Source organism: Microtus oregoni, unplaced genomic scaffold, assembly GCF_018167655.1.
Source record: "Microtus oregoni isolate MIOR12 unplaced genomic scaffold, Mior012 000024F_ref0000369, whole genome shotgun sequence".
Classification (NCBI taxonomy): Eukaryota; Metazoa; Chordata; class Mammalia; order Rodentia; family Cricetidae; genus Microtus; species Microtus oregoni.
The window spans coordinates 20,515,546-20,541,486 of record NW_024543083.1 but is presented as its reverse complement, the minus strand read 5'-3'; the positions used below and the strand labels follow the sequence as shown (position 1 = coordinate 20,541,486).

The following is a 25,941-nucleotide window of genomic DNA, read 5'->3' as shown; positions in this document are numbered from 1 at the left end:
TCCCGAGAGGAGAGCTGTCGAGACTGAGCTCACTTCCTCTTCCTCCCAGCGTTCTGTTCTGTTTACTCCTCTCACCTATCCTCTAACCAATAAAATGGGCCAAGGCAGTTCCTTTATTAGCCAATGACCTTCCTCCATCACTTTAGGCTTGTGCTCTTCACCATATTCTAGTCCTAGCCCTTAGGATGGGGAGAAGTAGACATGGGCTCAGGCCTGGTATTCTTGCAGCAGCCACAGCAGGGACTCGATGATGCCCAGGAAGTAGACATGCATGGGGCAATGCCCAGTGCATGACAGTGTGCACCCTTCAGGAAGGCTGAGGGGCCCTCATGTCTCCAGATCTTCCCGGTTTAGTCTAGAAACACCGACTGCTTGTCCGCATTGACACCTAGCTCAAGTGAAGATTCCAGTCTTCACATCACAGGGGTGGACAGCCGTGGTGACCTCACTTCCAGTCACACAGCCTGACAGAAAGGACACACAGAAAGTTAACCTTTTGGAAGATGGGCAGTCCAACTGGTTCAGGTTGGCAATCAGGGGAAAGTAGACATTGAAGAATGGGACATCCCTGAGCAGAGTGGTCCTTAGTCCTTTGCAGAGGTTAGCAATGCTGTATTTCTACAGCAGGTCATAGGTCAGCTGGGTGGCCATGGGCTGAAGCCATGGAACCTCTACTGAAGTTCGTCGAGTCTACTGAGGACTGGGCACCTCCCTGGGCTGAGAGCTGAGCTTGCGCAGCCAGAATCTTCCTTTGAGCAGCAATGCAGACTGCATCTTGCAACTGGATCTTCAGCGTCTCCATGGGGGTGGTCATAATCACCTGGCAGGTGACAGCCCTGCAGCCTGCCAATCTCCTCAGACAGGGTCAGCTTCTGTCCACCCTTAGAGAGCTGATGTCTGAAGAAGCCATTAACTGCCAGCTTGATGGCCTTCTTGGGGGTGAGCAGGGTCAGGTTTGCTGCTGCTCCCCTGGACCTGCCGAAGTAGCTCAGTCAGACACGCTGGCATACACGCACTGACCATTCTTCTGGTTCTGCAGTCCTGTCTGAGTCAGGTCAATGGGGAACATGCAGGTGACCCCAATTAGCCCTGTGATGCTACTATTGATGAACTTGGGCGGTAGGCTAGTCTGCTTATCAGTCATTCAGACCAAGTGAAGCAGGAGGCTGATTTACCAGGTGATAAGCAGAGGCACTGATGGGTAGGGGCTGATGAGGACAGTGTGGGTGGTTTCTGGTGGTGGCTGATGGTGGGGAAGGAGATGTCCACACCTTCAGAGCAATTTCTGCCACCAGGGTTGATTCCTGTTTTTGTTTGTTTGTTTCTCTGTGTGTTTTATAACCTCTGGCTTGTGGCTTTTCTTGGGGAAGAATTAGGTACTTAGATATACGTGATTATCTATTTGTGTGTGCACGTATGTACCTACTCAAACTACGAACATGGGTGTATAGTGTCATAGAAAGATTACATGGGACTTTGGACACTATCAGAAGATAACACATTAAGTAGGGTTGCACATGAAATGCTCTCCGTTGCTCAGCGATGCTGCGGCTTTGGCCCTGAGGATAGGCTGAGTCTGAACATTTCCTCTATTATCTTCACTAAGGGCTTCAGCATCAGTTGGACTCCTGAGAAGAAGCTCCACCATTTTATCAGCCATAGAGCACAACCATTTTAGCAGTGAGCAAGCCAGGTGATTCTGCACGTGCTCGCTCATGTTCCCATTGATCTCACTATGCAACTGGCCCAGGCCCGTCTGCAGCCTGAATAACACATGAAAGATCCAGTGCTGGGACTCAGCTTTTGCTTAGTGCATTGGTTCCTGAATAAAGATTTCCCCACCACATGTGATTTATTCATCTTTGCCTTTGAAGTGCGAGAGTAGCCTGAAAAATGGAATTATCTTGGTGCATAGTGATGGAATAGAAATTGGACACAGACTGGTCAACAAAACCTAATGAATTTTGAGTCTAACCAGGACTGTGACCACACACGCAAACAGACAAAGAACGTATGAGCCGAGTGATGGTGCAAGCATACATTGATAATAAAAAGAAGCACAGAAAGGTGACGTGAAGACATGACCAGGTGCCTGGAGACCAGGAGGGAATGGGACGATGTGGGCAAGCCTGCAAAAGAGGATCTCTGTGAGGAGACCACATTGTGTCTGTGGGGCATGCATACAGGACTGCATATGCATAAACACAGTAAACACAGAAGGCAGCTACACACACACACACACACACACACACACACACACACACACACACGGGAGTGAAGCTCAGCCAGCCTGTGGATACATGATGTTATTGTTGATGCCCTGGTTGTGCTATTGAAGGAAACTGAGTGAAGGAAGTGGGGAATTTCTTTGCTTCATGGCTGCATTCCTCTCTTTCCACAATTACCTAAACCAAACATTCAATTAAAGCTGGAAGGGTATTAATCAAGGTGGGTGAATCCTAGGATATTCTAAAAGAAGTCATCTTTAAAAGGAGAACCGGAATGCAAATTGAGTGGATTAGAAGGCAGGGGGCAGAGAGTAGAGGAATCTGAAGATGCACTGTGTTCGGTAGCCAGAGGCTGAGCTGTCCAGCGAGTTGGAGACTAAAGCATGAGCCAGACAGAGGTCTCCAAGTGAGTCTCGGAGAGCAAGGAGGCAGCCTGGAGAAGGAACATGCTTTGCTTTATTTTTCTCCACTGGCAATTTATTTTAAGGTGGTAGGGGTAAGATGGCAAGATGAGTGTGTTTCTATTATCCCTCTGGCTTCCGAGTCGAGACTGGATGAGAAATCAGGGAATTGGAAGTGGGAGGAGGTTACTTCAGAAGACAGAGCAATCAGCAGGGGAGGCCTTGGGAACTAAATGAAACGAGAGAAATGTGTGTGGAGGAAAACAGATCGGAGAGGTGTTTAGAAGCAAACAAAATAGATTGGGAGGCAGATGGACAATTTTGTTTATTGGTTAAAGGCTGGTAATGTTATTTACTCAAAACAGAAATACCTTAGAAAATATGGGCACCATGAGGGCACTAACTGGAAAATTTTCAGTGTTTTCAAGGTATTTTAAAGGAAGATTGCATGCCAAGTTTAAATTTATTATTTTCATAGGAGAATTTCTTCACAGAAACTCTTCTGGAGTTCTGAGAGTCATGTTCAGAAAGATGATGAGTGAGCCTCTTCATCTTCATCACCCACTCAGTGATACAGGACAGGCAACTGCTGGTCCATGTTAGGGAGTCATGGGTCTTCATCATCATATCCACTCAGAGATGCCAGGGCAGGCAACTGCTGTCCATGTTAGAATGTCAGTCAACATAGGTGGGCTCTTGCAACATTAGTAGAAATTCTACTTTATAATATGAGTAGTGATATTATCACATGGTGTCACTTTTAATTGTGAATGATGTACAGTTACTTAAGACTGACCAGCTACCTAAAGTTCCTCTTCCAGGAATAATCAAATTTTTCCAGAACATTGAAAATTTAATATCTTTCCATCTCAAACTTTGGCCATTTCTTTAGTTGAATTATTCATGGTCCTTGTCTCCAAGGCTGAATTTACGTCAGTGTTTCCTGGGGGCAATCCATGCACCATGTACCACGGTAATACTTTAAGTGGGACTCCAATAGAAAGTCTATAAATTTTAATACTTTCCTGGAAATATTGCATAAATTTTGATACATGGTAACCTGAAGCTATCAGCCATCTTGTTATGAGTTTTAAAATAATTAGAGAGAAGCCATTGCTATATACATACACAGAGAAGCTATTGCTTTATACATACACAAAGACACAAGCTTTATTTAGGCGTCAAAAACTAGCCTCAGAAAACAAGTTTTGATGTGTTATTCTGATCTTAAGGACCTATTGACATGGCTCCAGGAAAACATGTTCCAGAATTTCTGCCTGCCTCATCTTTGATAGACACTCTTATGCCCTTTGACAATGTTTTTTTTTCTTTCTTTTTTTTTTATTCCTAGCATGTCATAGCCATTCCTACATGGTAACCCTGCTCCTTTTACAACCAGTTTCTCTCTGCTCAACATAACACTACCCATTTACCAACTCTTCTTTATTTCTGCGCCTACCTATCTGCTGTCTATATTCATCTATATATACTCCTGTTTACAATCATCATCTGCCCATCTATGCTCTGTCTAGCATTTATCCACCATCTGTGCATCTATTTGCTATCTATCCTCTATTCAGCTATCGATTAACTATATCTATTTATCTGTCTATCTACCTATCATCTGTTAGATTTCCTCTATCACCTCTCAACTTTCTACTTACTTATTATCTACCATCTAACTATTTAATCATTTATCTAACTATCTATCATCTATATCTATCATTTATCAACTATTGATTTTCGATCTTTCTATTATCTATAAACTACCAATCAGAATACTCTATTTTGCACTAAGAAAAAACAGACACGTTCTGTTTTCATTCTTCTCATCATCGTATCCTGTGTCCTCCAAATTTAGATATGTCTAAGCTGTTCAAATGTTAAACATCAAAGAGGGAATATGAATAGATTAAATCCATAGTTCTTCAAATATTGGGTATGATTTCAAGTATAGAATTTTACATTCCAGGGTGGACATGAACACACCATTGAACGATTTTGATGGAATGGATTTTCTGTTTTATTCAAGGGGAAAACACAGAAAATAATACTGTTGGCAGCCTTTATATATATATTTTTTTTTCGAGACAGGGTTTCTCCGTAGCTTTTGGTTCCTGTCCTGGAACTAGCTCTTGTAGACCAGGATGGCCTCGAACTCACAGAGATCCGCCTGCCTCTGCCTCCCGAGTGCTGGGATTAAAGGCGTGCGCCACCACCGCCCGGCAGCCTTTATATTTTCAAGAAGTTTAAAGAAATTAGATGTGTTCATTGCAAGTTACTACTCCCAACATCACGAACCACCAGTAATCCTGTTTTTGTATGTATGATGTCTTGATGGCATCCCTCTTTTGGTAGCTGATGCCCTGCAGAGTTCTAAGACATCCCTGGGGGCTTTGCACTTGTGTAATTACCAAGATTCTATGAAAGTGCTTCAAAGGGGGATTGGGAGGCTATCATTAAGGGTGTTCATCATCTAATAGTGATAACAAGGAGTATTTCAGACCTAACCCAATGTATCTCCAGAGTTCATTGTAAGCCTGGAGGTTTGACCAAGTGATAACAGAAGTCAGGAGGACTCAGAGAACAGAGGCACTGAGGGCATTTGTGCTGACTCAGTAAGAGCCGCGGGGTACTGGATTTATTCAAAAACCTGGGTGAGCTTAGAAGGTGGCTTAAGCTGCTATTCGAACACAGCCAACAATAATATGTGAGATGTTGAGAGACTCTGAGTTGAGAAGCTAGCCAGCAGCTGGCCATGGCCTACAGAACTCTGAGCAAACAGTTGTCAGTTTTGGTACATAAGTTGGAGCCATTTGTTAGCTACCAGTTAGAAACACATGCATAGTTTTAGTGGTGAGCCACGTCTCAGCAATCTATGGTCTCAAGGCTCATTCCTCTCCCTTCTGAAACTGGACCACTGTCTTCTCATCTCATGAACCACAGCACAGATACATAGCACCTGATGAACCCAGCATGGATACATTGTATCTTGTGAACCACAGCACAGATACATTGTATCTCATGAGCCACAGCTCAGATACCTTGTATCTCGTTAACGGCACAGATACATGGTATCTTGTGAGCCACAGGGCAGATACATTGTATCTCATTAACCTTGCAGATACATTGTGTTTCATGAGCCACAGCGCAGATACATTGTATCTCATGAGCCACAGCCCAGATATACTGTAACTTATGAACCACAGCACAGATATATTGTATCTAACATTACACAGAAAATTCATGGCAGTTACACATTGCAAATGAACTTCTTAAACATGAACTCAAACAAAACTGTGATTCTCTATACATCACATATAAGTATATTCATGTGACAAGACCAGCACTTAAGTGTAAGTTTGCAGACATTTTTATGATCAAATTATGATAATATATACACAATGTCATATTCATTTATGCATAATATAGATACAAACGCACATATAAAATTAGCATAATTACTGAAAATTAGGCTGAATTTGAACATTTCTACAAAAGGGAATATTATCATTATAAAAGTCTATCTTGTTTTATGAGCATGAGTTTTGTCTGTATATAGTTATGTGCACATTGTGTGAAATGTTCATAGAAGATATCAGAACCCTGGAAATGGAATTACAGATACTTTGAGCACCATAAGGGTGTTGAGAATTGAACTTGGGTCCTCTGAAAGAAGAGAAAGTGTTCTTAACCACTAAACCATCTCTCCACCTCTGTGTCACCATCGCTAAGATTTTAGTTACAGTTGGTGATACTTAATAAAATCCAACACATTTTGCAAAGGCAGTGAAATTAATTGACTTAGGAGTTTTGTAGTTTGTAAACCATGATTTTTAGTTGTTTTCAAGAAATTGTAGTTCAACATCAATGTATATTTTCTACCATGCAGTACTTCATAGACTGTCAAACAACCCAAACTTTTAAAGAAAACCTTTAGGCAAGGAAACAAATACCATATCTTAATTAGCTTTGAAATGCTACTGCCTCTGTAGGGAGCCAGAAACCAAGACAACCATCACATCAGATATGGGAATTAACCTTGCTACATAGCACAGCCAAGTGGTATAAGCTGTATGTGGAAATAGGATTAAAGCTTATAGACAAAACATGATAATCTACAATATACAAACAAAAAGGCATATATATCTACTCATAAAGAAAGAAAATATGCTAATATCATATCAGAACATGCTGCATGATACAGCACTGTAATACTTGAGGAAAGAAAAATAGAGGTGTTTTCCATCTTCCTTAATATTGTCCCCTGAAGAAACTCGGGGGATTTAAGATGACCTGAGTGTGCCGTGGAACACATCACAAGACTCTTATGTAAGAAGTTACCTTCACTGTGCTCGGGGAAAGTGGTCAAAGTCACTTAGATGACAAGAAATGGACATCAGGCTTGCTGGAGGTTCCACAATTACTAATTCTTTCTTTCACAGCTGTGACAAAATGCCTGACAGAAGTGACTTAGGGAGGAAAGGGTTTATTTTGACTCACAGTTGGAGGGAATTTCAGTCCACCATAGCAGAGAGGCCTAGTCTGTGCCAATGGGAGCCTGATGTGTCTAGTCAAATGGTGGCAGGCAAGAGAGAGAGAAAGAGAGAGAGAGAGAGAGAGAGAGAGAGAGAGAGAGAGAGAAACCAATTCTAGGCTATATCATATAAGGAGAGTCCATACCCAGTGCCCCACCTCTGCTGCTGGGACTCCATCCCTGAAAGGCTCATGGCATCACCAATGCAGCTTCACCAGCTATCAACCAAGGGTTCAACACACAGCCTGTGGGAGTGTTTTGTACCCAACCTCTCACAGCCGTGTCTGTCACCATCAGATGCTGTACTCTTCCTAATCTATGTATTCAGGAATTACCAGCCATCATCAAACCTAGTACTAAAATACTCGAGTTTATTTTTTCTGAGGATCTCCCTTTCCTTGTAAAAATTCATGGGTTACACAAAACTTACATTGAATAATTACTACGTTGTTCCCTTGCTAGTCAGTCTTTTATTATGCAGGCTTCAGCTGGGAATCTGTAATATAAAAAAATGTATTTTCCTTCTCCAAACCTTCATACTAAATGCAAAATTCTAATTTTCTATATCAAATATCTTGATTCTAAGGAAGACTCAGAGTACTTGCCACGTCTGTCTTTGTTATAGTCACTTATGAACTTTATTCTCAAATTCAACTTCTTGGAAAATAATGACCAAAGATTATCAGAAACTGTACCAAGAGTCTAACTGTGACAAGTGCCTGTCCTGGGAGAGGTGCTCAGAACATGCTGTTCTTTTGTTCCTGGTGATTGAATAGCCAGTTTCCTAGACTCTTTGGTGACACATATTTCAAGGGCAGAAGATGGATGGGAGAAACACTATGTACTAGACACTATGAAGTGTAAAAAAGCTGCCTTGGCATTAGCGTACGATGCTGCATCTGGAGAGAAAGAAAACCGAAGATACCACAAGTGCAGGTCTCGAAACCTGGAGCTACTGGGGCCCAGGCCCCATAGTGTGCCAGAGGACAGACGAGCAAGTAATGATCAAACATGAAAACCTGGCCTTGAGGGTTGCAGGGCATTTCCTGTGGCTGATGTGGAGAAAAGGAAGTGATAGAAATTGTACCCACAATCCTTCTAACCATGCAACAAAAGGCAGCAGCAGAGTTTTATAGCTCCCTTATTATGGCCCGTGACAATTCTTTTAGATGATAATACGTTTTAGACAGTGTTATGGAATGAATGTTTGTGTGCCTAAAACAAATGTGTGTCCTGGAGTCTTAATATCCAATATGATGGGGCTGGAGGGGTCGGGGGGCAGGGGGATGCTGATTATGGTTGTCTCAGCTCAGGAGAATAGAGTCCTTATGATCACATCACTGGCCTTGAAAGAACCAACCAGAGTAGCCTCTTACACTCCAACCCCTCACTCCCCAGCCTCCATACACTGTGATGTGAGGGCATTTCAAGAGGGCAGGCAGTAAAACTATTAACATTTTAATTTATGGTTTTCTAACATCACTGTCTACACAATAAATTTTTTCTGTAGTTTTTATTCATTCATCATTGAGAAACATAACCCAACTTATGTAGAGCTGAATTATGATTCATGTAGCATAGTATTCTGCCTGCCTTTTTGGAGGTGAGCTTCTAGGCACATCTCTCCACAGTGGTCAGAGATACTGCTCGCTGCTGTGAACAGCAGTGAATGGGTGGATGTAGAATTCCACAGCTCTCCAAGGTGCCAAGGAAATGTGGCGATGGAGTCCAGCCCTAAATAGGACATTTTTCTGACAATCCCTCCATGGCTCAGGGAGTCTCGGTAGAAGGGATGGTGTAAAGAGCTGTGGATGCTGTCTGCTGGGCATGACAGAGCCATTGCAGCCATGGTAGCATAGCCTGCACTGCATCTGCATCTGCATCTGCAAGGGACTGCGGCTTTTCCACAGTCAGTCATGGGTTGGGCAGGGGCTCACAAGGCTACACCTTTTCCTATGAATTACTGGATACTGATGGAGAAGGGCAGTCATTGCCTTTAGATCTGTGTTCAGTGGTGAGTCTACCAGGCTCCAATGCACAATTCTAAGCTCGTGATTGAACAGATTTCCTTGTTAAACCCAGCTGGTCCAAAAACAAAACAAAAAGATACAAAAGGACTCATGGGGAGGAGGGTGTTTGCTAAAGTAGGAAGACTGGAGGGAGTGGAAGAGAGAGCACTCAGCATGACTGATGCACGGAACTGACAAAGAATAGGTTTAACTTTAAAAATTAAACCATTCATTTTCCCCATTGTGGTCTAACTTCTTTCTTTCACAAAATATTAATGAATTTATCAGCACTCATATGTATACAAAACCAATCTCTGCAGCAGCATGACTTTCCTTCCATAAAGCACATGTTTTCTTTTTAAATCTACACTAAGACTGGTTACAGGATGAGGACTTGAGCATGGATAGTAGTGAGGAGCAGAGCACAGGGGTCACACCTCAGTGCAGGCAAGAAGTGAAACATTCGGCTAGGAAGGAGGACGCTTCCTTCGCGTTGCCTTCCCCCAGCTACTTCACAGAAAGCAATGGCCATGACTACTTCCTCATCTTTGATTGCCTGTCTTGAAGACTGACAGGGTTAACCATTGTACAGGGGAAGTGGCCTATCAGGTACAGCAAAGATGCCCTTCATGTCTGTACTGACTGGTTCTACTTCATTTTGTGAAGCAAATCCTCCGTTCCTGTATTGATTATAACCCCATTGACTGGGTCCTGATTACTTGAAGACTAACAGTTGTAATGATCAGCCCAGCTAACACCAGGGCACTGGAGATGGGAAGAAAAGCAATTAACAAATGCAAAGGACTTTGTAAATAAGAACAGTGTTGTTCTCCATGGTCCTGAAGTCTACTTTTGTTTGTTTACACATAGGCTTACATACAACGCTATTAGAGCTGTGGTGGAATTCCCACCACATGACGAATAAATCAACATGAGAAAAATCACACACAGATGAAGTATTGGCCTTTCTGTCTTCTCACGCACCCAATGACACATACATCTACCTGCAGACAGAGCATTTATTTCCTCACCACACAAACCCTGACTCCTACCAGAAAAATCTGACATTAATGTCATGAAGATAGATGTAAAAAGGGTTAAAAACCATCACTGAAAATATTGAGTTTGGACACCTAAGGCATTTACTCTCTTTTGGGGTGCAAAATGACTGAGCCCATTTGAAAGAAAAATGACACCAGGAAAAGGAATCAAAGTCATGAATAAAGAAAAATGGCGAGAAGAGAACATCCTAGGGAAATAACCAACCACCTTTGAACTGGGCCCCTCGGAGTAGAACTGGGTCCTCCTGCTGAGTGAGGGATGCTGTTTCCCTGCAGGATCAAGGATGGCAGCGGCTGCCCTCCAGCACCGCAGAAGTGGGGAAATACTTGGGGAATACTCTCTGGAGGGACTGAGAGAGAAATGGGCTTTTCATGGCTTCCATGACACCAAATACGTACACATTCCCACTTCAGTGGCTCCCCAGAAGAGAAAGACCAGGCACTGCAGAGGTCTGGGGTCTTATTTGAATTTCTTTCTCTTAAATTTCAAACAACATTGTAATTTGGTTCTAGAAGACTTGAATTCTTAGATAAGTGTCCATGTCCATGCTCGATTGCCACACACAATGACTGTCCAAAGGCAGGAGGAAGTCACATTGTTCACACATGCCTAACAGTAGGACCTCATTCTTAAACAAAACTTGCAGAACATTTTAGAGCAATGTATGCCTTAGTGGGCACCAATACAATACTATGGAATAAGACATGATGGAAATGCAAGGAAGATAAACAAGAGATTGGTCAGGAATAGCTGCTTGTCCTCTACTGATTCTTCTGACAATGTAACATGTTTTTTATCCTTGAAATTATATTATATTTATCGTTCTCTTCCCTCCCTCCAAACTTTGTCATATAATCCTCCCCGATCGCTTTAAAATTCATGTCTTCTTTTTCACCAGTTGTTGCTGCATGTATAAATGTATATGTAGAACATATATCCCTAAATATAGCCTGATCTGTCTGTGTAACCAGTTGTTGCTGCATGTATAAATGTATATGTAGAACATATATCCCTAAATATAGCCTGATCCGTCTGTGTAAGGCTGCTTCCATGTATGTTTCCAGGACTGACAACGTGGTGATAGACATCCAGCATTCCTCTGTTGTCTATATTTCTTTCTCTTGTTCACTGCTTCCAGAGTGGTTGTAAGCTGGACCCTGGCATCAACTGGGAACCCTGTTGTAAAAGCAGGCATGGTAGCAGATTGACCATAGGCTGTAGGAATCCGCAGACCTGAGAGGACCTTGCCTGCCAGAACAGGAAGTGACTAAGAAAAGACAGAAAGATTCTGAAAAAGTCCCCAAGACTAGCAGGATAGTATTTAGTGAGTCACAGGATCCAAATGGAGGGAAAGATGGATTCAGAGACACTGTCATGTGCTAAGCCTGTAAGACCCATGGGTCACTGTGATGATCCTAGCACAGTGACTGAGCAAATAAAAGTGCCTAGCGTTTCCACAGTAGCTGTACTTGTTTCAGAATGGTTCACGCTGCTGAAGTTTTAGTGCCTTAAAATAATCTACTTCTCCATTTAGTAGAGAGTATAACAAGTACATTACCTTTTGAAAAATAATGCAAATTCCACAGTACAAAATATTACAAGAAAGTATATATTTAACTATACTTTTAAGGTTGAAGTATTCTTTTAAAATAGGGTAGCCATAGTTCTAAAACTTATATCTCCGTCACTCACTTATTAGTAAATATTAGAATACATTTGACTACAGTTATGTTGTAAGATGATGGTGGCTTACTGATTCTTGCAAATAGTAATTTTGACATTGAAAAGGATCTTGTCTTGGAACTGTTGATCTATTTTTGGCCATGTACTTTTAGGAACACTTTATCGGAATGTATATTGTCTTCTATACTTAATGGAAGCCAGGATGACCGTGTGTCTATGTTCCCATGTTCATTTGTTCTCCGGTCTTTGAATCCACCTTCTGTATACTGTACTATCTTGATTAATTTCCAATTATTGTGTCCTCAATATCCACTCAAGCATTCTTTTATAGAGGGTTATTATAATCACATCCACCTGTGTTTCATACATTCAGAGATAAAGAAAAGCAAAAAGAAAAAGAAGCTTGGCTGGGGCTCACATATCTGAGTTCCAGGTCTAGTGTTAGGGTTTTTAAGAAATCATTTCTACAGGCTTAGTTCAATACAGATATGTTTATGCCTGACATTTGGCGATTATCGAAAGCCTTTGATGTTCCCATCTCATCTTTGTTAGTGAGCCATCTAAACCACAAAATGCAAACAAATCAATGATTAAGGAAACCAAACATCACACATTTGTTTTAGATGAACCATCATCTATAATTTGAAAAACATATTTTAAATTCACATAATATAAAAGTTCTAACTCAATTCTTTTTTTTCTTACTACATGTATGGATGTCTGATTTGTTGACCCAACAAGCGTGTTTTAATCAAAATCAATAAAGAAGTAGAAAAATGCAAATGAAAATCTTCCAAGAAACATCTCCAAATTAACAAAATGATCTTCCTCCCCTTATTTGGGAGTTATGCAAGATACGAAATGTTGTATTCACATTCTAGTTTTTCACTGAGTCTTGGAAATTACTTGAGTTTTCTGGTAATTTAACATAATTGTCAATTTCAACTGTCATTTAGGAATGGTGTATGCTGGGTATCTTCCAGAAAACATTCAATTTACTACTTTGAAATTACAAAGTCATTTTTCCTCCATATCCAAGAATTAGTCTGAGAACTCTGTTTGCATATTACCTTCTTTATCTAAAATACTGTGAATTATTAAGCGACTAGGATTTGACTTAGCAAGCTCAATGCCACTCTCAGAGCCAGGTCAGAGGTTATTATTTTTAGCCTCACCTCCATTTCCTTCTGAGGAAAGAATGCTCGTTTCCTCAAGCTATTTCCTCTAAAAACTCAACCAGCAAGAAGCAAAGTTTCCTATCCTGTCACCCCATCAACGGTCGCTGTCTTAAGATATCTGCAAACCAGGAAAAGCCATTATGGGTGTCTAAATTTGGATCCCGGTTGTCAGGACTCTCATTAGAACTGCCTGGGAGCATGGCCACTTAAAGTCACTTAGCCTCGAAACACTGGCTTCTAAAGCCAGTGCTTGAACGACATAACAATGAGTCCTATTTCAGGCTTTTTCCCTTCGTGTCCCCAACTTCTACTCTGGTCTTTGCCCACACACCATCAACCAGCTCCTAGATCTTCCTTTCTACCTGTTTTTCCAGAAACCACCAGCAGGTGTTTATGAGAAAGATCACAACCCCCAAATACACCATACCATGTCTTTAAGACAAGGAGCAAGCAGGTCAAAATGTAGCAGGTTGGAGAGGAATAGAGACGCTGAATAAATATTACCTATTCTGTTTTACACAGTCTTTGTGTGGTTCCCCTCTGTAGCACAAATAACAAAATCCCAGAGACAGATATTGGGGTTCAAGCTGAAGATGAGAAAAGCAAATTAGCCAAGCCACAAGAGAAGTCTTCCCTCTACCAAGGCTGGGACACTGCAGACTGAGCCCTGAGCCTCTGTCTCCTTCTGTCTTTCATTCCCCTTAGTGCTGGGATTAAAGGCGTGTGACTCCCTAGTGCTGGGATTAAAGGTGTGTGACACCTCTGCCTGTCCTTTAGGCTGAGTTTTACCTCTGGTCTTCAGGCAAGCTTTATTTATTAAAACATAAATAAAATATTGCAGTACAGCTCAAGTCACTTTAGGTGAATAATGTTTGTCCTGTTTATTTACAATGATAGTGACAGTTTGCTGTGCCAAGAATAGAGCCCCTGCACAAATAAAGTGGCCGCTCTCAATCCCTGAGCCACTCACAACTCATGGCTTATTGCTAGCTCTGTGTCTTTAACCATGCTAATTTCATAAATTAAATTAAGATATAGGAGTTAGCCAATAAGAAGCTAGAGATAATGGGCCAAGCAGTGATTGAAATAATCTGGTTTCTGTGTGATAATTTCAGGTGTGTAGGCTAGCCAGGCAGCTGGGAAGAACAAGCAACTCTTCCCCAACACATAATTGATGAGAAAAATTGGTCATAATTAGCCACGTGTCTTCATTTTATATTGTGGTTTATCAGTAACAATAGTTTGCACAGGACACATCAAACTGCATCATAAAATGTCAGTCACCTTGTTCATCAGAGGTTACAATGGTGTCAGATCATTCACCAGGCCCTGCAAATATGCAGTTTTGATTGTGATTTGTGGAAAAAAAAGTCAGCTAAAGGCAAGAATGTTTAGTCAGGAGTTTTACCCCCGTCCGTGCTCTCAACCAAAGCTCATGGTACAGTGTCTTCCACTGATCATCAGACAAAGCAGATTTACACAAAATTCATTAGATTCAATCCTAATCTATCATTGTAATTCGATATTTGCCCATGCAGTGCCTACAGGAAGCAGCTTCTGTAAGGCAGTACACGTTTTAGCACTGGGGGTCCTGTGTTTGCCTCCCCTCGCCTGTCCCTTACATCTCTAGTCAACAGTGTCACTCAAATGTCATGGATGGGAGGGCGATCAGCTGAGCCCATCGCATTTCCTCACGTGAGACCGCAGAAGGAACGGAAAACATCATGGGTTCTAATCATATTCAGGAGTTCTGGATACGCAAAAGGTAGTTTATTTAAAATGACACCAAATAAAACACATGAATTGTCCTTTCTAAAAGTCTGGAGTTAAGAGAGCGTCCTGTTGTGGTGGAGGACCAGCCATGTCAGGCGCTTCTCAACTGCCTGTGACTTCAACTCCAGGGGATCTGTCTCTTTTTCTTCTCTTCTTATCTGCTTTAAATAGACTACTAAATGTTACCTGCTACACAGAAGTCTTCCTTCTACTTTATACAAGATTTCTAGGAAGCCCAGGAGTAATGCTGAAGGCAAAAAAGAATGTCACCTGTCTCCAGCTATTCACCTACTTGTCTGTTTATTCAAAACATGTCTAAATGTTGCACTCCTCCAAGCTCTCAGTACTGTTTCTGACTCGCATGAGGTCAATGCCATCCATTTTCTTCTTTCTTTTATCTTAGTATTGTCATCTGCTCTCCACTCCTGGCAGATCCCTGGGAGGGCAGATGCTGCATTCCAGAGCCCTTCCAGAGGGGAAATGCTGCATTCCAGAGCCCTTCCAGAGGGGAAATGCTGCATTCCAGAGCCCTTCCAGAGGGGAAATGCTCCATTCCAGAGCCCTTCCAGAGGGGAAATGCTCCATTCCAGAGCCAATCCAGAGGGGAATCCTCCCCAATGCTCCTGAGCACTCCTTACGAGGTCCACCACAGACCATGCCTACATCCTTTCTAGATTCTCTACCTTCTCATTCTGAGACTCAATTCTAGCTACAGAATACCTCCTGGTTATAACATCATGGTGCCCTCTATCGTGAGTCTTTGAAATATGCCTTTTAAGTTTCTTTTACGCTCTGCTATCAATAGCTCTACTTCCTCCATAATTATTTGTAATGAGCTTCTTGAAGTTAATGAGAATTATTCTTATCAAGGTTTCTATTTGTCTTCCAAATGGCCACAAGAATTGGTACTTTCTAACTCCTCACTCCTTTCTCATCTTTCTGTAGCTTTTACTCTAAGCTCTCCCTTCTCTTTTCATACAAACCTGATAGACACAACATCCTGCAGTTCACCACGGAGCATCTCAAGGTCCCAAATGTCCCTCCTTACCATGTAAGGTCCAGGTCAAATATTCTTTTACATGAAAATGGACCCACAGCTCTAAAATTTCAGGCCTCTTAGTTTTATCTCGTTGAGAACTATAATCATGTTTTTAGTTATCTGCATAAACAGGATATCCTCATGCTTTTATACTGAATAGGGCTGTTAATGTTTATTTGCCATTTTAAACATCATTGTACCAGCAGTGTGACAGTAGAGACCCAAAAAAATCCACAATACAGTTGTTGGCTATTTGGATAAAAACACAAATATTTTTTGATTAACTATTAAACAAAATAATCAGAATTGTGGTCCAGAATGGGGGCTGGTTTTAATGTCTTTTGTCAGAATTTTGCATTTAAAATTGGTTTTTCACGTGCTCAACTATGTTCATAGCAGCATTGTTTGTCATAGCCAGGACCCGGAAACAACTTAAATGTCCCTTGACCAAAGAGTGTATAAGGAAAATGTGGTACATTTATATAATGGAGTGCTACACAGTAGAAAAAAATAACGACATCTTGAAATTTGCAGGCAAATGCATGGAACTAGAAAACATCATATTGAGTGAAGTAACCCAGACCCATAAAGACAAATATAATATGTACTCACTCATAAGTGGTTTTTAGACAGAAAGCAATGAAAACCAAACTATAATTCACAATCCTAGAGAACTTAGACAACAACAAGGACCCTAAGAGGGATATACATGAATTTAATCTACATGGGAAGTAGAAAAAGACAAGATCTCCTGAGTAAATTGGGAGCATGGGGACCACAGAAGAGGGTTGAAGGGGAGGGGAGAAGAAGGAAGGGGAGCAGAGAAAAATCTATAGCTCAATAAAATCAATTAAAAAAATGAAAAATAGAATAAAATTGGTTCTTGATGGTTTGCCTGACTTTATTTAGATAAAACTGATATAATTTAAGGATTTTGCATTTCTAAATTGCTACCTGTAGCCAAATTGTAACCACATTTCATTCAAATAAACAGTACCTTCTTATGAGGTAGACAAGGTGACAATTTAGTCTTTTGTGCAGTTTGCCCTAAAAGTTATAACAACATGAATTCTTGTGTCAAACTTTCAAGTTTCATAACGAGAAATTGGGACCCTATTAGTGTCCTAACTGGTTAGAGAAAGAATGTACATTAAAAATGAATGCTTTAGTTCTTTGTAACAACAACTTGGAAAAACAAACTTTGTGTTTACTTAATAAAATAATTTTTAGAAAATATTCAATAATGCATTTACATCATTTTACACGTTAGCATCACACACAAATAAGTGTTCTGCCTACCCATGGGACGAGTCTCTAAGTATATCCACTGGTGAGCATTTTATAATATTCTATAATTATCTGCTGGGAGCTCGATGATGAAAGACACTGGTAGGCACCTTGGGGATATGAAGACAAATTAGACACAAATCCTGCTCTTGAGAGAGTTTCCATATAACAGGAAGCATGAGAAATGTCCACAGATAACTGCTACTGGGCTGACGGTAGCGAGTCCCATGAGATCTTCAGAAAGGAGACTAAATGTCTTGGGAGTTCTTGAAATAATGAGATACTTTCTGCTTCGGGAGAAAGCGAGAAAGGCCTCACAGAAGGAGTACTTGAGCTGATCCTGGTACGACTGGCACAGTCTGAACATAAGAGTAAAATGCTTAACTAGAGGAAATGTAGCACAGAAGGGACCTGAGAGCATTTGAGAGCATCCTGAGTCCTGTCACAGGCTCAGGATGCAGAGAAATGGAGCCCAAAGGCAAAGGATTGCAGACAGTGGATGGACCACCTCTCTGCGCAGTGGTTCATCATCCCAACTGCCTCCATCCTGATGTCTACACAAAGCTCTTCTTGGTACAGTAACACACCGCACTGCCCATTGGGCTGGTAGGACAAGATGAGAGACTGAGGAAGAGGTCGGGAGAATGACAGCCCTTCTGGTGGAACTCACCCCTGGCCCTGCATTTAGATAGGTCTGTCTGATGACCATGTGATGTCAGTCACTACCAACATTCCATTCCAGACAGGCCTTTGAGTTAGGCTTAATTCTTACAGCAAAAGCCACCCTGGGTGTTTGCTGTTGGTATATATCTCCAGGTACTGTGCCGGAAGCTTTCAATCACAGAGTAAGAGAGGCCTGGATTTGAGTGGTCACAGTGGGACTATGCCACAAGGATTATCAGAATAAAAAAAATTTGTGCTCGATGAAGCAATGCCATGCTTGCGTGGGTGGTGGCCACCATGCTTCCCAGCCTACCTCATCCTTTGCCCTGACACCACATCCTCACATAGTTTCTGCCCACATCACTGGGGTTAATGTGTTGAATATGCGGCAGCATAATTGACCGTGACAATGTGTGATCTGTCATATTTTTGATCGTTCACTATGACGAATGCCACATGTGGAGGGTATCCAAACTTACCCACAGAAGTGTTTGTGGCATAAAACCTGTGGCTAGTCTCCAATCCCCATGAGTAGATTAGCTAGATGGAGTCTCTTATCCCAGGTAAATGTTTAGGATAGTTTGACCCCATAAGAAACCCCATCAGTTAAACATTTCCCTAAATCTACTCATAGATATCGAGTAGGAATGGAAATATTTATTGTTGTATCTGCCAATACATGTGGGATAAGGAGCTAAGTAGAAACAGTTAAATCATTATCCTACTTTCTTTTTTTTTAAAAGGGAAAACATTTTAATGGCTATATGCTATTGCATATAGCTTATCTGTTGTAGGAAATCTTAGTCATTAACTGGAATCATGCTCACATATTACTTTCTAGATTTACCTTATTAGGAGAGGAATCCCAAGGCCTTCTAAAGAATTACTAGTTTCAACAAACTTGGTCAAACAACTATACAGTTGAGATCACAGTTGGGAACTTGCCCTGGAGAGAGAGGACAAAGTCCAAGGGGAGGTGGGTGGAGCATGTCAGCAGGAGCTTCAGACAGCTCGTCACGCTGATCCACGGTCCTGAGGCGATGACGGATGAAGGCTGGTGTTCAACTAATTCTCTGTGGTGTCTTCAGTCTCAGTCCCAAGCACATGGGATGAGGCAGTTCACAGTTTGGGTGGGTCGTTACACCTCAACTAACCTGACCAAGTCTGTCACAGATACTTCCAGAAACTAGCCCCTGGTGATTCTAAACCCTGCCAACTTGACTATCAATTTTAACCATCACATCATATGACATGTATACATGATATGATACATATAAATGCACATAATGCATGCATATATAATACATCACATAATTGCGCACAGGGATGGACTGATGTGTTGGAAGCTATTTACTGATGGTTTAGAGCCTAGGGAATTTTGGGGATAATCAGCTTCCAATTTCCCCAAGCTTTCCTGGAGAAGACATCTGAGTGGGCGCACACAAGTCCATCAGGCTCCATCGGCTGCCATCCAGCTGAGAGCCATTTGGGGACAAAAGGAGCTATTTCCTGGATGAATTCGTCACTAACACTCCACCAGAATAGCTTGGGGTAGAGATGTTTCAATGACTAAAAGAACATTAAAAACTGTGGTCATCCATGTGACTCACAAAGCATGCATGAATAGACGCTCAGGAATGAGTGGATTTAAAAACAAGCCATAGCCTAGGACTGGAAGGAACCTGGGTGGGGGTAGTTGAGAGCTGAGTCTCATTAAGGAATGCCAAGGGTAAAGAGGATGCTGGGAATGGTGCTGCCCCTTTCGTGTCCTGATAGAAAAATGGGAAAATTATTCATAGTCAGTGAGTGTGCACTTAGCAGGCTTTCTTAGTAGAATGTCTTCATTATGGTTTTTTAATTTCTTAAGTACCCATCTCTACTCTCCCATTGCTATCAGGGAGATTTATTTTGCTAGAAATTGTTTAATGAATTCAATGATGATCATAAACATTTTTTATTGAGTTTAGTAGTCCATAGAATTTCCTCCTCGCCTTCCTTCCTAAAAAATAAGAGTAAATGGAAATAAAAGAGATGTTTCGGTCAACATTTTCCTTTGAAATGAGTTAACTGCAGCATGAGCCAACAGACCTGTGAAGGCACGTGCTCATGTGCCCCTTGCCCACAGTGCTCCTGTGCTGATATTCCCTCTGCACATACTTCCAAATCTCCATGTCATTGCATGTACCAGAGACTCAGCGAGAGTCTTATCTGGTACATGGGACGTAGTTGTCAATTGAAGGGTTAGAGTACCCTGAAGTCCTCGCATAAGCCTGTGGAACAAATTTCAGGAAACAAAGGCCTTTGATTGCTCTGGTTGGGTAAGCTCGCTCTTAATTGCCAACATGGCCCTTCCATCATTCATCTCCCTTTGGGCATATTATCCAGTTTGCTATATTTTATAGTTTGGTTATGCCTAATAACTGTTTCAAATGAATAATCGAATATGCAAAATCATCTTTCCAAGTGCATGTCTTTATTCTGGAAGCCGAGTCTTTTACCATTAGCTATACTGAGACAAGCAGCCCGTGGCAAGGGATGCTCAAATTCCCTGATTTCCAGCCGTGTGCTCCAGTGCTGCGTGACAACGGGAAGTAAATGCCTCTTCACTATGGCTTCATCTGATAAATGATGACCTGAGAGCAATGGAAATCCAAGGCTTTGTAGTTACCTCTTGGGGGTTTTAAAAAATACTTTTAATGGAAAGTAAACCATTTCTTTTTCTTTTTGTGTATGTCTGTGCATCTCTGCTCACTGTTACTGTATGTATGGAGGCCAGAGGTCAATGCAGATTGTCATCCTCAAATTGTTTTCTACCTGAGTTTTAAGATAGGATCACTCACTGAACCTTGAGCTCACTCTTTGGGATAGCAAACCTCTGGGCTCCACCTAACTCTATACCAGCCACTTCCTGCCAGGTTTCCCTAAGTTTTTGCATAGGAGCTGAGAATCTGAACTCAGATCCCCCCACTTGCTCAGTAAGCATTTTATCCACTGAGCCATCTCCCTTGTCCCCAAACTTGATGTGTGTTTATGTGTGTAAAGTACTTTTTCAAGAAGGACATTTTTGTTTGACAAGTCTTTTCAAACTTAAAGTATAACATGAGTATACATTGCAAATCGATTTAACAATCAAATAAAGAACAATCACGAAACTCGGTAACTTCTCACATAATACATTCTAAAATTTATAAGTTAAATATCTCATTTGTGATGGCTAACTGTGTCAGTTTGATTCCATGAAGGCACACCAGGTACACCGGTGAGCCACACCTTGGCACGCATCTGTGAGGGCATTTCCTGGGGCATTTAACTCAAGAAGCAGGAAGACTAACCCTTAAACTGATGACCCCATTGTCACTGGCTTAGTTACAGGTGGAATAAATAAGGAAAAAGAGATAACCAGCTGGGTACCAGCGTTTAGCTCTCTCTGCTGACCTTCTACGATATGAGCAAGCAGCCTCACGTTCACACTTCCACTGCTATAGGACCATCTGCTACCACGTCTTCCACACCATGATGAGCATGATCCTCTCAAACTCTGTACCAAAATAAGGCCTCGTCCTTTAAGCTACTTCTTGTCAGGTGTTGGAAACTCACAAGACACTGCTGCAGTTGCTTTTCCTGAGGTAATATAACTCTGAAAACCACGCTTTATTTTTATTTTATTTTTTAGAGTTTACCAGTGAATTGGAAATATCCATTGGCAGAAATGTGTCTGCTCTCCACTTAAAGAGAAAACTCAGTGGTGGGCATTTTCAACATGCCTTACATGAAGGGATCCTTATCCTCAGAACCATGTGGGCTTGAACTTTACAGAAAATGTTAATGTTTTTTGAAACGGAAAAATCTCTCAAACCTTGTGAACATGTAGATTCTAGGACAGTATGGAAGAACCATGTCCTCAGAAAATGCCTTTACAAGAATCTTAGAGTTGTTTGACCCATAGGGTTTCAGAGGAACCTGAGGACAAAGACCTTATGTTTTCTATATGAAGCATTTTCAGCAACTTTATTTCAAGGCTGGGAGAAGAAAGGATTGTGGTTCTATAATTGGAACATGTAGTTATTTTGTTGCATGTAGAGCAAGCTTAAAGGGAAAACAAGAGGGAAATTATGCTCTTCTATCATCAATGCTACTGCCCTAGACAAGGTAGAAAGAGTCTCCCTTCCTTTACCTGGGAAGCAAACTGGATGGACAATGTTTGAAGTATCCCCAGCACAGCATGCACAGGGCTGCACAGATAACCTTCCACACTGCACCCAGAGAAACTGTTCACACTACACCCAGAGAAGGTCTGCCCCACCAACGATTGTGCTATTGCTTCTGACAACTTACTCAAGCCAGACAGCTTCTCACTCTTGACATTTTATCATATTATCAAACCTTCTATGTTTTTACAGGCGGGTGCCATTGTTCTCCCTGTTGCAACCTAACTGAACCTTACACCAGATACCTTAGTGATTGTGTAGCAACCTGTCATATGATCTAAAATTCAAATTCCATTCCTCATCATGACATGAGCTATGGAATCGGATAAGCTAAGGCATCAATGACAATGTCAGAAGGAGCTGAGTGCACTGAGCAATCCACAGTCTTTGTGTGGCCACTGCTGGAGACCTGCCCCAAAACATTCCAATGGAGGGAAAGGGGTCTGGGGAAGAAGAGGAGAGAAAGGTAAACAAAGGAGGAAGAAGAGAAAAGGTAAGAGAAGAAGGAGGGAGAAGAAGTAGAGGAGGATGAGCAGGAAGAAATGGAAGAGAGGAAGAGGGAGGAGATGACTGTTGGAGGGGAGGAGTGGGAACAGACATCAGCTCCTGACATCAGATGGAAGCATTGCCTTCTTGAGGATGCGCACTGTTAGATTTTTTACATCACACCTTGTTACTTTGTTTCCTGACTGGCCTCCATGGACAGGATGATTACCCTCGCCTGCAAAGATTCAGAGCTTCGTATTTGAGGAAGAACAATCTTAATGCTTCCCCAAAACACTTGTGGAAACCTCAGTCTGCTGCAATGAAGCTCTGAGCTGCCAGTGTAAATTCAAGAAGAAGCTGGCTGAATTCTTCAGAATGCCAGAGCTTATGGGACTGAGGAAAAATGCTTGCCCAAATACATTCTGAAAATTGCTGTGCAAAACTCAGGGGAAACTCAAATTGGCTCTATGTTCCATTGCATATGAATGTTCTTATCTATTTTTAAAAAATGGATCTACTAAACAAAAACAAAACTATACGGTATCAAATTAACAGCAGTCCCAATTATTATATCTGCTAAAATTCAATGCTGAAAGAGAACTTGCAGCACAGCTATGGTTTCCAGTGTAATCTATTCCCACTGCTTATTTTTAAATGTGTCAGAACAATGAGAAGGAGATACACCAGTAAAGGTCCATTAAAAAGAGTTACAATTGACTTGCATATAGCATATGGGGGTTGCCAAAACTTTACAGAATTCTGTGTGAATACTTGTTACCACTTTCCTAAATCTGAGAGTCCAAGATGCTACCCTAGGGGTGATTGGAATTATGGGTGAGAGATAAAATGAGAAACGTCAGAGACTAACCTGGGAAGTACCATTGATTGACATAGAAACATATCCTTCTTTTGCAAGTTTTTATTTTAGTTGTTAGTTTTCAGCCCCAGGAACGAATTTCCTGCAATGTAATGTCTATACACAGACCCACAGGGACCAGTGGGTAAAGAATAAGGGACTGTGGAGATCTCAGCTTTAACTGGGACACCGTGTTCTCCTCCCATGTCTTTGGGGCATTGGGCAGGAGAGCTGGAAAGAGAATCAAAAGCAAAAGGAATAGGCAACTACAACAAAGCAATATTTGCTGCCCAGGATGTCTCTGGCGTCCATGTGGACTTACAATGGCTTAGGACTGCATTCACAATACTTGTACCAGACCACGCCAACCAAAACCCAGCATGGCTAGGGGATGGAATCTTGAAGTCCCATTTTCTTCTTTTTTTTTTTTTCATTTGATGATTGAGTACTAACAATTTATATATTCTAGGTGATACATTTGCTTTGGGGATGCAGATATTGGAAGGGTACCCATGCTGGAGCAGATGGCCCTATGCCCATAGATGTACAGGCATCCCCTAAGTGGGCTCACTTGTTTGTTTGTTTTTGTTAAAGAAAGAGAAAACATATGAAGTGGGAGGGGGAGTGGTGAGGAGCCATGGGAAGAATTGGAGGTCAGGAAGTAGAATAGATTTGACCCCAAGACATTATATGCCTGTATGAATATTTAAGAAAATACTTAAAAGTAAGAAGTAAGTTGACAAGTGATGAATCTGACCTGATACTAAGACCCTGTTATTTTTGCAAATCCTTATTAAGGATGATCTGGGCCACGCTTGTAGTCACAGCAGCCTAGAAAATGAAAAGCTGCACTGAGAACAGAGGAAACAACTGGGTGAGATCTAAGTGATATACAATCCCAGGGTGGCAAGAGACGAGAGATGTGAACTAATGAGAAGGGAAATGCATACAGATTGGATATCAGAATGGAAGTTGTTCCCCTGAGCCAGGTTGGAGTCATCAACTCAGTGACAATAACTGGTGTCACCTCAGGTGACACTCAGGCTAAAAGATTTGCAGTGACTTAGAAAAATGAATGCAGTATTATTAGTCACGAGTCATTGCTGTCTGCACCTGAGTTTTGTTTTGTGTCTCATTGATGAAGAGAGCCAAGCTGGGCATACCGTGGCTGGGCAACTTGGAGCTCTGAGCCTGCACATGAGGCTTCTCCCGGATGCCCAGAGCTGGGAGTTGATTCAATTCTCTTTCCCTGATGCAGTCTCTGTGGGAGGAGTCACCGTGTTTTTCCATATCCTTTTCAGTGTGTTGTCCTCAGTGTTGAGGGCACATTAAGCATAGACTGGATCAGGGTTGGATGTTTTAATGAGTACCTTGAGAACAGAATTAACTCCAATATTAACTTGGGGGATCTTGAACAATCTTGACTCTCTTTGAGAGACACATCTCTGATAACTTACCTCCAAGACTTAGAGAGGACATTTGGTCTCGGAGAATGATAACAAAATTTAGCTTTCATCTGTGTCTGCAAATGCTGCCTGAAGTTCCCAGAAGGCACAGACTTCAGATGTAATGGGAAAGAAGAGGCAAAAGACCTCAGCCCCTCTGGAAAGAGCACGGCCATCAGAACAACTGATTAGAGATTGCAGGGCAGGGCCAGCCTGGCAGCTGTCCTTCAAACTCGAGTTAAACTACCTTACACTGAGTTTCTCACTTCAAATGATTTTTTTTACATTTTAATAACGGTTTTTGAAGACTTTAACAGATGGAAGCATGGAGCAGACTTAATGAATTATTGTTAATTAAACTCCAGAAACAGGGATGAGCACTCTGCATACATTGTAACTAAAAGAAGATACCAGACAGACTTACTCACGTCTTCACAGATCTATAGGGTCAAACAGCATTGTCTGATTCTGTGAGGAAGCATGCATTACTGACAAAGCCACATATTAGCCATCCCAATATATCCTGAACTGTGGTCAAAATTGCTTCTGTATTTCTATACTGAAACTTGGGAACATTTAGTAAATGAAATTGTGGCTACAGTGAATCAAGTAACATGCACGTGTGTAGCTATTTGTTGTTAATTCTTGTGAATTTTAAATTTGAAGGAATTCATGAAAATAGCACAAAGATTTTGCATATATTATCTGCTGTATAGTATTTAAGCATATTTTAATAACTACTTCCATAGCCAAATTACTGTCATCAAGACAGGTGATATTTTTACTGTTGGAATCATATGAAGTATGTATTAGCCCAGAGGTGGTGGTTCACACCTGTAGTTACAGCATTCCGAAGGTGGAGGCAGGGCCATCAGGAGTTCAAGACCAGCCTAACATAACATCGTGTCTCAGATAGAGATGGAGGGGAGAGGGAGGGGGAAAGAGAGAGACAGAGAGAGAGACAGAGAGACAGAGGAGGGAAAGAGACATGGAGAGGGAGAGAAAGAGAGGAGAGAGGGGAGAAGGGAGTGGGAGAGAGAGAGAGGAGGGATAGAGATGGAGAACTTGTAAGGGTTAATTCTCATT

At 41.6% G+C, this 25,941-nt stretch overlaps 1 protein-coding gene and 1 pseudogene across 2 annotated transcripts in view; both read right to left on the bottom strand.

Moving 5' to 3' along the window:
• The window catches only part of Nalf1 (NALCN channel auxiliary factor 1), a 458,551-nt gene that overhangs the window by 69,800 nt on the left and 362,810 nt on the right, over nucleotides 1–25,941 (bottom strand). The window lies entirely within an intron of this gene.
• Nucleotides 208–1,144, bottom strand: LOC121462280 (annotated as a pseudogene).